This window comes from Lagenorhynchus albirostris, chromosome 6 (assembly GCF_949774975.1).
Source record: "Lagenorhynchus albirostris chromosome 6, mLagAlb1.1, whole genome shotgun sequence".
Lineage (NCBI taxonomy): Eukaryota > Metazoa > Chordata > Mammalia > Artiodactyla > Delphinidae > Lagenorhynchus > Lagenorhynchus albirostris.
The window spans coordinates 54,582,874-54,598,145 of NC_083100.1; positions in this window are offsets into that span (position 1 = coordinate 54,582,874).

Genomic DNA, 15,272 nt, shown 5'->3' on the forward strand with positions numbered 1-15,272 from the left:
ATAGTCTGTGTAAAGAGTATCTCCAAATAAGGTCACATCCTGAGGTACCAGAGTTTAGGACCCCAACATATCTGTGGGAAGGGGTACACAGCTCAACCCATAACACTAGACATGATGGGCATGAGACAGCACATCTTTAAAAGAAGTCTTTTGGTAGAGTTTCTCAAAAGATGAATTTATTATCTTTAACCAGTAGTAGCCAATTATATAGATGAACCATCTAGAGGTAGGGAGGTAGGTAAATCAGAAACAGCCAGTAAAATAACAGGTTAAATGGACAGTCTCCATGGTGAGACATTAATCTTCAAGAAAAATGTTTTATGATTGTGCTCCAGGAAAAGAAAGTAATTTGCATTTGTTTATTCAGCCCCAAATGTAATTTTAAGAAATTCGGGCCAAGAAAACCCAGTTTCCTTGTAATAGGAGAAAACAGTGTCTGCTAGGTAAATAGAAGGACTTTTGCAAGTGAGATTGGCCACCCTTTTCTGGTGGTGCAGTGGTTGAGAATCCACCTGCCAATGCAGGGGACACAGGTTCGAGCCTTGGTCCACGAAGATCCCACATGCCGCGGAGCAACTAAGCCCTTGCATCACAACTACTGAGCCTGCGCTCTAGAGCCCGCATGCCACAACTACTGAAGCCCGTGTGCCTAGAGCCCGTGCTCCACAACAGGAGAAGCCATTGCAATGAGAAGCCCGCACACTTCAACGAAGAGTAGCCCCCGTTCGCCGCAACTAGAGAAAGGCTGCACACAGCAACGAAGACCCAAAGCAGCCACACACACACACAAAAAATCGATGGGCCAATCTATTTTCTTTTTTCTAAATAAATTTATTTATTTAATTTATTTTTGGCTCCGTTGGGTTTTCGGGCTTCTCATTGCAATGGCTTCTCCTGTTGTGGAGCATGGGCTCTAGGCACGCGGGCTTCAGTAGTTGTGGCACGCGGGCTCAGTAGCTGTGGCTCACGGGCTCTAGAGCGCAGGCTCAATAGTTGTGGCGCAAGAGCTTAGTTGCTCTGCAGCATGTGGGATCTTCCCGGACCAGGGCTCGAACCTGTGTCCCCTGCATTGGCAGGCAGATTCTCAACCACTGCACTACCCAGGAAGACCTGGCCCATCTATTTTTATTCTAAGGTTATAAAAATAGTTTTATGCCTTTTGGTATGTCTGGGTCAATGTTTCCCAAACTCTTCCTCAAGATGTTGGTAGATATTATGGGAAAATTGTCCCACAGCCAAATAAACTTAGGATTTGGGAAATCGTACTTCTTTATGCAGGACTTCCCAGAGCCTTTGATGAGCTAGTGTGTGTTGTGGTCCTCCAAGAGGCGATACAATGCTCCCCGAACTTATCTGATGATGGAACTGTTTTCACTGGTACTGTACATGATGTAGGCTGAGACAGGCCACAGTAGGTGGAAACATGGGAGGTGTGAAGAGGATTGGATCTTGGTAGAGGAGGAACTGGGTATCACCTAAGAAATGAAATTAAGTGCTATGATAAAAAAAGAAAAATCCCGGGCTTCCCTGGTGGCGCAGTGGTTGAGAGTCCGCCTGCCGATGCAGGGGACACGGGTTTGTGCCCCGGTCCGGGAGGATCCCACATGCCACGGAGCGGCTGGGCCCACGAGCCATGGCTGCTGAGCCTGCACGTCCGGAGCCTGTGCTCCGCAATGGGAGAGGCCACAACAGTGAGAGGCCCATGTAACACAAAAAATATAAATAAATAAAAATTAAAAAAAAAGAAAAATCCAAGGCGTTTGAGAGCACATTGCTAGGGCATCTGATCCAGTCAGAGAATTGGGGAACAGTCAGATTAGAGGAAGTTACATGTAGAAGCTGTGACCTAAAGTGTGGGGTGAATTGAGGAGATAAGGAGGAGATTTCAGGCAGAGGATCCTTGTGCCTGCAGAGGTCTGGGGTAAGGAGAACACGACACATTCAAAAAAGTAGAAAAAGTTAATAAGGGGGTGCAAGAACCTCTGAAGGGCTGGAGGTGAGAAGCAGGGCAACGTTGCAAAAGGCCTCTTACACCCTATTATGGACTTTGGGCTTTTCTCTAAGAGGTAAGGGGAACCATGAAAGAGATTTAAGCAAACTAGTTACTTGATCAAATTTTACTTTTACAAAGTATTTAGCTATTCTGAGAAAACTATGACATGTATTTGCCATTCTATGCCCAAGAGCTTATTTCCTCCCAGCGGACTCCACTCATAGGAAGACCTTCACCTATGACCAAATTTCTAACCCATAATGTCCCTGTAATTACCATTCCTAGGCTTTATAGCCATCCGTGGAAAGGTCTTTCCTAAGAATGTCTGGGGACTTAGGGAAACATGTAATAAAGCCAGACTGGTAGACTCTCCAGGTAAAGGGAAAGGTGTGGGAGAGGGGGTGACTTGTGGAGACAGGAGGGCAACTTACTGCCGCAATTCTTCTCGGTGACAATGACCACTGCTGTGGAACTGCAACGGAGGTAGAAGAATCTGGCCCAAAAAGCCAAGTTCTGATGATGCGATGTCAGGAATGTGGCTCCTGGGGACGACTCCCACTTACTCCTGCTCCATTTTAGGAAAAGGTGGGAAGCAGGTAAGAGGAGTGGGCAGGTATGCCAACGCTTTCCAATCTGTCAGGAAATCACTGCAAAAGATAGCATGTCCTAAAAGTGAGGATTCCAAACCTAAAATTCATGCTTATCCTAGAATCTTTAGGGGGTCCCTGAGCTCCCTGAGATTATGCATATATTTTTTCTCTTTTTTTTAAGGGACATTGTTCCTAGTTTTCATTTCATTTTTAAAGATGCCAATGACTCAAAAAGTTTAAGAGATACTGCCCTACACATTTCAGAGAGGGAACCAGCAGATAGATGCCAAAGCCATCTCAGAAGTATCTACAGGCCCGCGTTTCCACAGAGCTGGAACTCCCGGCTCGGGGTCTCTTCCCTCCGTCGTCACGGAACTGCCCCGGAGCCCGAGGGGAGGGCGACCTCACTGAGGCTGCCGGCTCTGGAGAGGCCCCGGCGGCCGAAGCCGTGACAGTCGAGCGGACGGCGGGCCGGAATCATCGTACCTAAATCCACTCATTATGCTGCTACTGGCCGTATGACATTGATTTCACGGCTGAGTGATATTCCATTACACACCAGAAATACATCTACACGTAGAACAACTCATACAGAACACCTACTGAACGCTGGCAGAAGACCTCAAACCTCTCAAAAGGCAAGAAACTCCCCACGTACCTGGGTAGGGCAAAAGAAAAAACAATAAACAGAGACAAAAGAATAGGGACGGGACCTGCACCAGTGGGAGGGAGCTGTGAAGGAGGAAAGGATTCCACACGCTAGGAAGCCCCTGCGCGAGCGGAGACTGCGGGTGGCGGAGTGGGGACGCTTCGGAGCCGCGGAGGAGAGCACAGCCACAGGGGTGCGAAGGGCAAAGCGGACAGATTCCCGCACAGAGGATTGGTGCCGACGGGCACTCACCAGCCCTAGAGGCTTGTCTGCTCACCCGCCGGGGAGGGGCGGGGCTGGGAGCTGAGGCTCGGGCTTCCATCAGAGCGCCGGGAGAGGACTGGGGTTGGCGGCGTGAACACAGTCTGCAGGAGTTAGTGCACCAGGGCTAGCCGGGAGGGAGTCCAGGGAAAAGTCTAGACTTGCCGAAGAGGCAAGAGACATTTTCTTCCCTCTTTGTTTCCTGGGGCGCGAAGAGAGGGGATTAAGAGCGCTGCTTAAAGGAGCTCCAAAGACGGGCGCAAGCCGCGGCTAACAGCGCGGACCCCTGACACGGGCATGAGATGCTAAGGCTGCTGCTGCCGCCACCAAGAAGCCTGTGTGCGAGCACAGGTCACTATCCACACCCCCCTTGCGGGGAGCCTGTGCAGCCCGCCACTGCCAGGGCCCCGTGATCCAGGGACAACTTCCCCGGGAGAACGTGCGCGCCTCAGGCTGGTACAACGTCACAACGGCCTCTGCCGCCGCAGGCTCACCCCGCATCCGAACCCCTCCGCTCCCCGGCCTGAGTGAGCCAGAGCTCCCGAAGCAGCTGCTCCTTTAACCCCATCCTCTCTGAGCAAAGAACAGACGCCCTCCGGCGACCTACACGCAGAGGCGGGGCCAAGTCCAAAGCTGAACACCGAGAGCTGGGAGAACAAAGAAGAGAAAGGGAAATCTCTCCCAGCAGCCTCAGAAGCAGCAGATTAAAGTTCCACAATCATCTTGATGTACCCTGCATCTGTGGAATACATGAATAGACAACGAATCATCCCAAATTGAGGAGCTGGACTTTGAGAGCAAGATTTATTATTTTTTCCCCTTTTCCTCTTTTTGTGAGTGTGTATGTGTATGCTTCTGTGTGAGATTTTGTCTGTATAGCTTTGCTTTCACCTATTGTCCTAGGGTTCTGTCCGTCCGTTTTTTTTTTCTTTTCTTTTCAAAAAATTTTTTTTCTTAATAATTATTTTTTAAGGTGGGAGAGCCAACTTCAGGACACTGGTTCACAAGAGACCTCCCAGCTCCACATAATATCAAACGGCAAAAATCTCCCAGAGATCTCCATCTCAACACCAGCACCCAGCTTCACTCAACGACCAGCAAGCTACAGTGCTGGACACCCTATGCCAAACAACTAGCAAGACAGGAACACAACCCCACCCATTAGCAGAGAGGCTGCCTAAAATCATAATAAGTCCACAGACACCCCAAAACACACCACCAGATGTGGACCTGCCCACCAGAAAGACAAGATCCAGCCTCATCCACCAGAACACAGGCACCAGTTCCCTCCAACAGGAAGCCTACACAACCCACTGAACCAACTGTAGCCACTGGGGACAGACACCAAAAACAATGGGAACTACGAACCTGCAACCTGCAAAAAGGAGACCCCCAAAACAGTAAGATAAGCAAAATGAGAAGACAGAAAAACACACAGCAGATGAAGGAGAAAGATAAAAACCCACCAGACCTAACAAATGAGGAAATAGGCAGTCTACCTGAAAAAGAATTCAGAATAATGATAGTAAAGATGATCCAAAATCTTGGCAATAGAATAGAGAAAATGCAAGAAACATTTAACAAGGACATAGAAGAACTAAAGATGAAACAAGCAATGATGAACAACACAGTAAATGAAATTAAAAATACTCTAGATAGGATCAATAGCAGAATAACTGAGGCAGAAGAACGGATAAGTGACCTGGAAGATAAAATAGTGGAAATAACTACTGCAGAGCAGAATAAAGAAAAAAGAATAAAAAGAACTGAGGACAATCTCAGAGAACTCTGGGACAACATTAAATGCACCAACATTCGAATTATAGGGGTTCCAGAAGAAGAAGAGAAAAAGAAAGGGACTGGGAAGATATTTGAAGAGATTATAGTTGAAAACTGCCCTAATATGGGAAAGGAAATAGTTAATCAAGTCCAGGAAGCACAGAGCGTCCCATACAGGATAAATCCAAGGAGAAACACGCCAAGACACATATTAATCAAACTGTCAAAAATTAAATACAAAGAAAACATATTAAAAGCAGCAAGGGAAAAACAAATAACACACAAGGGAATCCCCATAAGGTTAACAGCTGATCTTTCAGCAGAAACTCTGCAAGCCAGAAGGGACTGGCAGGACATATTTAAAGTGATGAAGGAGAAAAACCTACAACCAAGATTACTCTACCCAGCAAGGATCTCATTCAGATTTGGTGGAGAAATTAAAACCTTTGCAGACAAGCAAAAGCTGAGAGAGTTCAGCACCACCAAACCAGCTTTACAACAAAAGCTAAAGGAACTTCTCTAGGCAAGAAACACAAGAGAAGGAAACGACCTACAATAACGAACCCAAAACAATTAAGAAAATGGGAATAGGAACATACATATCGATAATTACCTTAAATGTAAATGGATTAAATGCTCCCACCAAAAGAAACAGACTGGCTGAATGGATACAAAAACAAGACCCGTATATATGCTGCCTACAAGAGACCCACTTCAAACCTAGAGACACATACAGACTGAAAGTGAGGGGATGGAAAAAGACATTCCATGCAAATGGAAACCAAAAAAAAGCTGGAGTAGCAATTCTCATATCAGACAAAATAGACTTTAAAGACTATTAGAAGAGACAAAGAAGGACACTGCATAATGATCAAGGGATCGATCCAAGAAGAAGATATAACAATTGTAAATATTTATTCATCCAACATAGGAGCACCTCAATACATACGGCAAATACTAACAGCCATAAAAGGGGAAATCGACAGTAACAAATTCATAGTAGGGGACTTTAAGACCCCACTTTCACCAATGGACAGATCATCCAAAATGAAAATAAATAAGGAAACACAAGCTTTAAATGATACATTAAACAAGATGGACTTAATTGATATTTATCGGACATTCCATCCAAAAACAACAGAATACACATTTTCCTCAAGTGCTCATGGAACATTCTCCAGGATAGATCATATGTTGGGTCACAAATCAAGCCTTGGTAAATTTAATAAAATTGAAATTGTATCAAGTATCTTTTCCGACCACAGTACTATGAGACTAGATATCAATTACAGGGAAAGATCTGTAAAAAATATAAACACATGGAGGCTAAACAATACACTACTTAATAATGAAGTGATCACTTGAAGAAATAATGAAGTGATCACTTTGAAGAAATCAAAGAGGAAACAAAAAAATACCTAGAAACAAATGATAATGGAGACACGATGACCCAAAACCTATGGATGCTGCAAAAGCAGTTCTAAGAGAGAAGTTTATATCAATACAATCCTACTTTAAGAAGCAGGAAACATCTCAAATAAACAACCTAAACTTGCACCTAAAGCAATTAGAGAAAGAACAAAAAACCCCAAAGTTAACAGAAGGAAAGAAATCATAAAGATCAGATCAGAAATAAATGAAAAACAATTGAAGGAAACGATAGCAAAGATCAATAAAATTAAAAGCTGGTTCTTTGAGAAGAAAAACAAAATTGATAAACCATTAGCCAGACTCATCAAGAAAAAAAGGGAGAAGACTCAAATCAACAGAATTAGAAATAAAAAGGAGAAGTAACAACTGACACTACACAAATACAAAGGATCATGAGAGATTACTACAAGCAACTCTATGCCAATAAAATGGACAACCTGGAAGAAATGGACAAATTCTTAGAAATGCACAAACTGCCGAGACTGAATCAGGAAGAAATAGAAAATATGAACGGACCAATCACAAGCACTGAAATTGAAACTGTGATTAATAATCTTCCAACCGGGCTTCCCTGGTGGCCCAGTGGTTGAGAGTCCGCCTGCCAATGCAGGGGACACAGATTCGTGCCCCCGTCTGGGAGGATCCCACATGCTGCGGAGCGGCTATGCCTGTGAGGCGTGGCCACTGAGCCTGCGCATCCGGATCCTGTGCTCTGCAATGGGAGAGGCCACAGCAGTGAGAGGCCCGCGTACCGCAAAGAAAAAAAAAAAAAATTTCAACAAACAAAAGCCCAGAACCAGATGGCTTCACAGGCGAATTCTATCAAACATTTAGAGAAGAGCTAACACCTATCCTTCTGAAACTCTTCCAAACTATAGCAGAGGGAGGAACACTCCCAAACTCATTCTATGAGGCCACTATCACCCTGATACCAAACCAGACAAGGATGTCACAAAGAAAGAAAACTACAGGCCAATATAACTGATGAACATAGATGCAAAAATCCTCAACAAAATACTAGCAAACAATCCAATAGCACATTAAAAGGATCATACACCATGAACCAGTAGGGTTTATTCCAGGAATGCAAGGATTCTTCAATATATGCAAATCAATCAATGGGATACACCATATTAACAAACTGAAGGAGAAAAACCATATGATCATCTCAATAGATGCAGAGAAAGCTTTCGACAAAATTCAACATCCATTTATGATAAAAACCCTCCAGAAAGTAGGTAGGAGGGAACTTTCCTCAACATAATAAAGGCCATATATGACAAACCCACAGCCAACATCGTCCTCAATGGTGAAAAACTGAAAGCATTTCCACTAAGATCAGGAACAAGACAAGGTTGCCCACTCTCACCACTCTTACTCAACATAATTTTCGAAGTTTTAGCCACAGCAATCAGAGAGGAAATGGAAATAAAAGGAATCCAAATCGGAAAAGAAGTAAAGCTGTCACTGTTTGCAGATGACATGATGCTCTACATAGAGAATCCTAAAAATGCTACCAGAAAACTACTAGAGCTAATCAATGAATTTGGTAAAGCAGCAGGATACAAAATTAATGCACAGAAATCTCTGGCATTCCTATACACTAATGATGAAAAATCTGAAAGTGAAATCAAGAAAACACTCCCATTTACCACCGCAACAAACAAAATATCTAGGAATAAACCTACCTAAGGAGACAAAAGACCTCTATGCAGAAATTTATAAGACACTGATGAAAGAAATTAAAGATGATACAAATAGATGGAGAGATATACCATGTTCTTGGATTGGAAGAATCAACATTGTGAAAATGGCTCTACTACCCAAAGCAATCTATAGATTCAATGCAATCCCTATCAAACTACCACTGGCATTTTTCACTGAACTAGAACAAAAAATTTCACAATTTGTTTGGAAACACAAAAGACCCCCAATAGCCAAAGCAATCTTGAGAAAGAAAAACGGAGCTGGAGGAATCAGGCTCCCTGACTTCAGACTATACTACAAAGCTACAGTAATCAAGACAGTATGGTACTGGCACAAAAACAGAAATATAGATCAATGGAACAGGAGAGAAAGCCCAGAGAAAAACCCACGCACATATGGTCACCTTATCTCTGATAAAGAAGGCAGGAATGTACAGTGGAGAAAGGACAGCCTCTTCAATAAGTGGTGCTGGGAAAACTGGACAGGTACATGTAAAAGTATGAGATTAGATCACTCCCTAACACCATACACAAAAATAAGCTCAAAATGGATTAAAGACCTAAATGTAAGGCCAGAAACTATCAAACTCTTAGAGGAAAACATAGGCAGAACACTCTATGACATAAATAACAGCAAAATCCTTTTTGACCCACCTCGTAGAGAAATGGAAATAAAAACAAAAATAAACAAATGGGACCTAATGAAACTTCAAAGCTTTTGCACAGCAAAGGAAACCATAAACAAGACCAAAAGACATCCCTCAGAATGGGAGAAAATATTTGCAAATGAAGCAACTGACAAAGGATTAATCTCCAAAATTTACAAGCAGCTCATGCAGCTCAATAACAAAAAAACAAACAACCCAATCCACAAATGGGCAGAAGATCTAAATAGACATCTCTCCAAAGATATACAGACTGCCAACAAACACATGAAAGAATGCTCAACATCATTAATCATTAGAGAAATGCAAATCAAAACTACAATGAGATATCATCTCACACCAGTCAGAATGGCCATCATCAAAAAATCTAGAAACAATAAATGCTGGAGAGGGTGTGGGGAAAAGGGAACACTCTTGCACTGCTGGTGGGAATGTGAATTGGTACAGCCACTATGGAGAACAGTATGGAGGTTCCTTAAAAAACTTCAAACAAAACTACCATATGACCCAGCAATCCCACTCCTGGGCATATACCCTGAGAAAACCATAATTCAAAAAGAGTCATGTACCAAAATGTTCATTGCAGCTCTATTTACAATAGCCAGGAGATGTAAACAACCTAAGTGTCCATCATTGGATGAATGGATAAAGAAGATGTGGCACATATATACAATGGAATATTATTCAGCCATAAAAAGAAATGAAATTGAGCTATTTGTAATGAGGTGGATGGACCTAGAGTCTGTCATACAGAGTGAAGTCAGAAAGAGAAAGACAAATACCGTATGCTAACACATATATATGGAATTTAGGGGGAAAAATGTCATGAAGAACCTAGGGGTAAGACAGGAATAAAGACAAAGACCTACTAGAGAATGGACTTGAGGATATGGGGAGGGGGAAGGGTAAGCTGTGACAAAGTGAGAGAGTGGCATAGACATATATACACTACAAAACGTAAGGTAGATTGCTAGTGTGAAGCAGCCGCATAGCACAGGGAGATCAGCTCGGTGCTTTGTGACCGCCTGGAGGGGTGGGATCGGGAGGGTGGGAGGGAAGGAGACGCAAGAGGGAAGAGATATGGGAACATATGTATATGTATAGCTGATTCCCTTTTTTATAAAGCAGAAACTAACACACCATTGTAAAGCAATTATACTCCAATAAAGATGTAAAAAAAAAAAAGTATCTACACACAGCTCCCTTAAAAAGAGGATAAGCCCCACTTTGGAAACCACTTTCATGGCTCTGGTGCTTGGGATTCCTCTCCTTCCTCAGCCAGGAGGGGCCTCTGTTAACAAGCCTTGTGTTGGTGCGTACAGTTGCCCCTCAGTATAGCGGGGAACTGCGGGGGGGATTGGTTCAAGGACCACAGTGGATACCAAAATCCACAGATGCTCAAGTCCCTTATATAAAATGGCGTAGTATTCGCATATAGCCAAAGCACATCCTTCTGTATACTTTAAATCATCTCTAGATTACTTATGCATAATAGAATGTAAATGCTATGTAAATCGTTGTAAATACAATGTAAATGCTATGCAAATATTTGCTGGTGCAGCAAATTCAAGTTTTGCTTTTTGGAACTTTCTGGAATTTTGTTTTTTGAAGTATTTTCTACCCGTTGTTGGTTGAATCCAAGGATGTGGAACCCATAGATGCAGAAGACCGACTGTACTTACCTACAAGGTCTCCTGAACCAGCAGAGACTCAAAGACAAATGTTCCTTGCTAAGGATATAATAGGTATAAATTCCCTGAGTTATAGGGGAAATCTCAGGGATGTGGAGGGAACCTGGTCTGACACCAGCCTCAGCCTCAGAGAGGAACATGGGGGCAGAATTCTCTGCAATTGTAACAGGAATGAAGCCAGTTCTTTGTTTACAGCCTCCAGTTCATCTGACATCACTGCAATGTTTTTAGATTTTAGTCAGGACACCTGACTCCTCATTCCCCACCCTGCTGAGAACCCTGGCCCACATCCGTAAGGGGGGCTGGCTGTCCCCTCTCTACTCCCACTTCCCTGCCTCAAACAACCCAAACAAGCTGGAGAGAAGGGATACCAGCAGGCCCATCTGGCCAAGACCAGAAGGGAGAACGAGATGCCCTCTCCCGATAAGCAGAAGGACCACCACAAGGAAGAGAATGAGGCCTCCAGAAGGAAAGCGGAAAGTGGAGTACACTGAGATCCAGAGCCTTCGGATAACGTGCCCAAATTCACACAGCTAGTAGCACAGCTGGATCTAGAAGCCAGGTCTCCGTTTATCACTGTGGTCTTGCCACCCCTACACGCCTACAAAAATCAATCCTGCTGGAGGGTGAGATGGCCAGAGAGAGTGTTTAAGGAGAAGAGGGCTCTGTTCCCCTTCCAGGTCATTATAGTTCCAGGGCAAGGTAGACAACAAAATCCCTTCAGGTCCCTCCCAGTAAAAAGGCCCCTACATAGTCAATTCCTCTTCTCCGAAAGCTAAGGCCAGAAATACTGAACGTTTTATTGGCATTTGCAATATAGCCAGGAAATAGGGTGCTTATCTGACCCAGGATATCATAGTAACAGACAGAGGTGGCAGAGCCAAAAGCTTTGTGGAAACAATGTTATGAGCCCTAAAGAAATAACGGAAAAGAACCTTTCCAACCTACAAGGAAGGAGGCACCCTGACAAAACAATCAGCTGGATTCTGGGTAGGTGCTGAGACAAAGGGAAACCAGCTGAGACCCTAGAATGTTTAAGGTAGGGGGCTGCGGCCATGATAGGGGAAGTTTCTGAAAGCTGGGAATTGCGTAGATATTACTTCAGAGAACTTGGAGGGTTTGGTTTTATTCATTTCAGTTTATGACTAGGATGAGTATTTTTTCACTCAAATTTCTTTCTTTCAAAAAAGAATCCTCAAAGTAATGGTATGAATGAAGAAGTATCCTTACAAGGACCATACTTTCCATTTTTCCTTAATACACAAGGCGGCTGTGAAAGGGACTGAAAGAGCATGGCCTTCAGCCTGGTGACCATTCTTTGAGTTCCCTTCTCTTTCCCCATCTTAGGGAGAGAGGAATTTGATGGTGATGGTGATAGTGATGGCAGTTTCTGTCACATGTGCTCTAGATCAGAAAATCATCTTTAGTTATTAACCTGCTGACATGAGCACACATTGCTAGCGTCATTTTCCAACCCTGTGTGAAAATGTCTTTACTTGCTTAGGACAGAAAACCAGAGACAGAAGCAAAAGGCCAGGTATATCAAGATCAACATTTACCTAATACCACCTCCAACACTGCTTCTCAAACTTTAAAGTGCATAGGGACCACCTGCACTTGCTCAAACGCAGACTCTGGTTCAGCAGATCTGGGGTGGGGACCTGGGAGTCTGCATTTCTAACAAGCTCCCAAGTGACACTGATGCTCATGATCCTCAGGCCATGCTAAGAACAACCTGGAAAAATGTCTGGCCTTTCACGCTGTTAGATGATGGTCCCAAACTTTAATGCTTTTTATATACACCTCTTCTTAAATGCCACAGTTAGGAGTGGGAGTTTCCACCTGGCTCAGTGGTCTTCAACCCTGGCTACCCATTGGAATTACTGAGGAGCTTTTAAAAATACCACTGTAATTGGTCTGGGTCAACCTAGCATCAGGAAGCTTAAATGCTCCTGGGGGTTTCTAATGCGCAGCCAAGGTAGGGAACCCCTGATCTCGCCAAATAAGGTGATCCACTTAATGCTTCCACTTCAAGGTTAACTGTTATTCTCCTAATATCTTTTCTCACATCACAGCACTGACTTTAACTTAGCCAAACAGAGTTTACATTTAAGTGTGTAGCAAACGAGTAGTCATATATTTTTTTAAAGCAAAGGTTACCCTTCCTTAAATTTCCAAAATTTTTCTTAGTGACATGGCAAATTTATTAAGCATTTTTCCCCACAGTGTTGACATGCCTCAGTTTTATTGATTTATAAAATTGCTACAATACTTTAAACAAGCAGGATTTTCATAACAAAAATATCGAGTACACCTTTTGGCATTTGGAAGGAAAAAGAATGCTCACAAAATAATTATACATATATTTTAAATGAAGTTTATTTTTCTCCCTGGGAATAAAAATCCTATTCTGAAAATGTTTCAAAATTAGAGTGCTTAGTTATATCAATCTAAAGCTATTTTTGCTATTAGGTTACTAGGTTTATTTAGAGACTAGCTTTTCAATCAATTTCAATATTTCCAATTTATTTAACTTCTAAAGTTACAAACTGTTCATTTAAATACCCACGAACTCTTATTGCAAGAAGCATATGTATTAGTTAAAACTAACCAAAAATAGACATTTAAAAGGAAAAAATAAAATAAAATAAACCATGTGTTTATGTTTCCAATAATATTTATGCACACAAAAAGCTATTTAAAACAATCATGATATTTTCTAATGCTTATTTATGTTAGTGTGCAAATGCGAATAATACGATTCAACTAGCTAACTAAAAAAGTAAACATTTAGGAAAGCCAACTGTAGTTAAGATAGTCAATTTATCTCAACTATTAAAAATAAAACAGTGAGTTTTTAAGTACACTGGAGAATTAGAAAGCAAAGATGAATACTAGCAACATAGTGCTTAGTAAGTAGTCAATACTGACTGAACAAAATTTTTTGAAGAGGTGGATAAATATATACCCTATCCTAAATCTAGATGCCTCCAATAACTCCCCACTCTTTCCAAGTAATTCATTTTCCAAAAGAGTCCACCAAATATGGAGATACTGACGAAGCTATTTTGGGGGACTCTATAACCATCAATCAAAATGGGAGAAAAAGTTACAAATATCAAATCCTGTTGTACACCTGCAACTAATATAATGTTATATGTCAATTATACCTCAATCTAAAAAAAAAAAACCTCTATTTTGTATGAGCCATTAAAAAATAGAGAAAAAGATAAAATAGAGTGAATAAGAAAAAAAGGAAAGTTAGAATTGGAAAAGTTCATATGACTTTCTCTTTGGCTAATTACAGGTAATATTGGAAAGCTCTTAGAAACTTACTTTGAACATTCAACCATGATTTTAATAACATTCAACCATGATTTTTATAACATACAGCCATGATTTCCTCAGAGCTCGTAAAAAAGAAAAGGTTGAGATAACACAGAATTTTGACAGAGGGCAAAAAAAAAAAAAAATCACATCATGAGTCTTTTACTGTCTCTAGAGCAAGCTAGAGACTTGAACTTAAAAACATCATCTAAAAAATTATATCCATTCCTTTACTCCCAAAAGAAAGAAAAACACCTGCAGGTGTCAAATCTGACAGTGACAGATGCAAACATTATAGCTGAGGAAGTCACATGTCCCCCCAAAGAAACTGTTATGAGGACGAAAAATAATAGGTCATTGGTAGGTACATTTTGCTAGGCTTCATGACTTAAGGCAAATTTAAGGACACTGTGCGGCCAACGTAGCCTGATTCACAAAAGCAAGAAAGAAAACTTGCAGTCTGTACACTCTCCCCCCAAAAGTCACGGCCTGTATTTTAAAAACACAGCAAGGAGAAAGAAGGGCAACTTGTCTAAGGAGGTTTGCTACTTACGCAAAACCACAAATGAACTAAAACTCTTCTCTCAAGTGATGACTAAGGGTGATCTAAATGCAAAAGGTGACACATGCAAAGCACTGGTATGCTACAGAATTTCACTTCCTAAACTGATACTTTTTAAAGTTTTTTTAAAGTATGGCACTGTTTTTTTTCCCTGAGCACCACATCAAGGTTGCAAAGGTCTTCGAATTCACAAAGGCACTGCTAGTAAGTTAATGGTGTGCATTACTCATGCACACATATACACTTTGTCTGAATACAGACATGATGGGTTATTTTTGTTTCCATTTAAAAATATATACACATGGGCTTCCCTGGTGGCGCAGTGGTTGAGAGTCCGCCTGCCGATGCAGGGGACGCGGGTTCGTGCCCCGGTCCGGGAGGATCCTGCGTGCCGCGGAGCGGCTGGGCCCGTGAGCCATGGCCGCTGAGCCTGCGCGTCCGGAGCCTGTGCTCCGCAGCGGGAGAGGTCACAGCAGTGAGAGGCCCGCGTACAGAAAAAAAAAAAAAAAAAAAAAAAAAAAAATATATATATATATATATATATATATATACACACACACATGATTAAGTTCACCCTAGTGTGATAGTGCAAACTGAAAACAGGGAATCAATTATGAG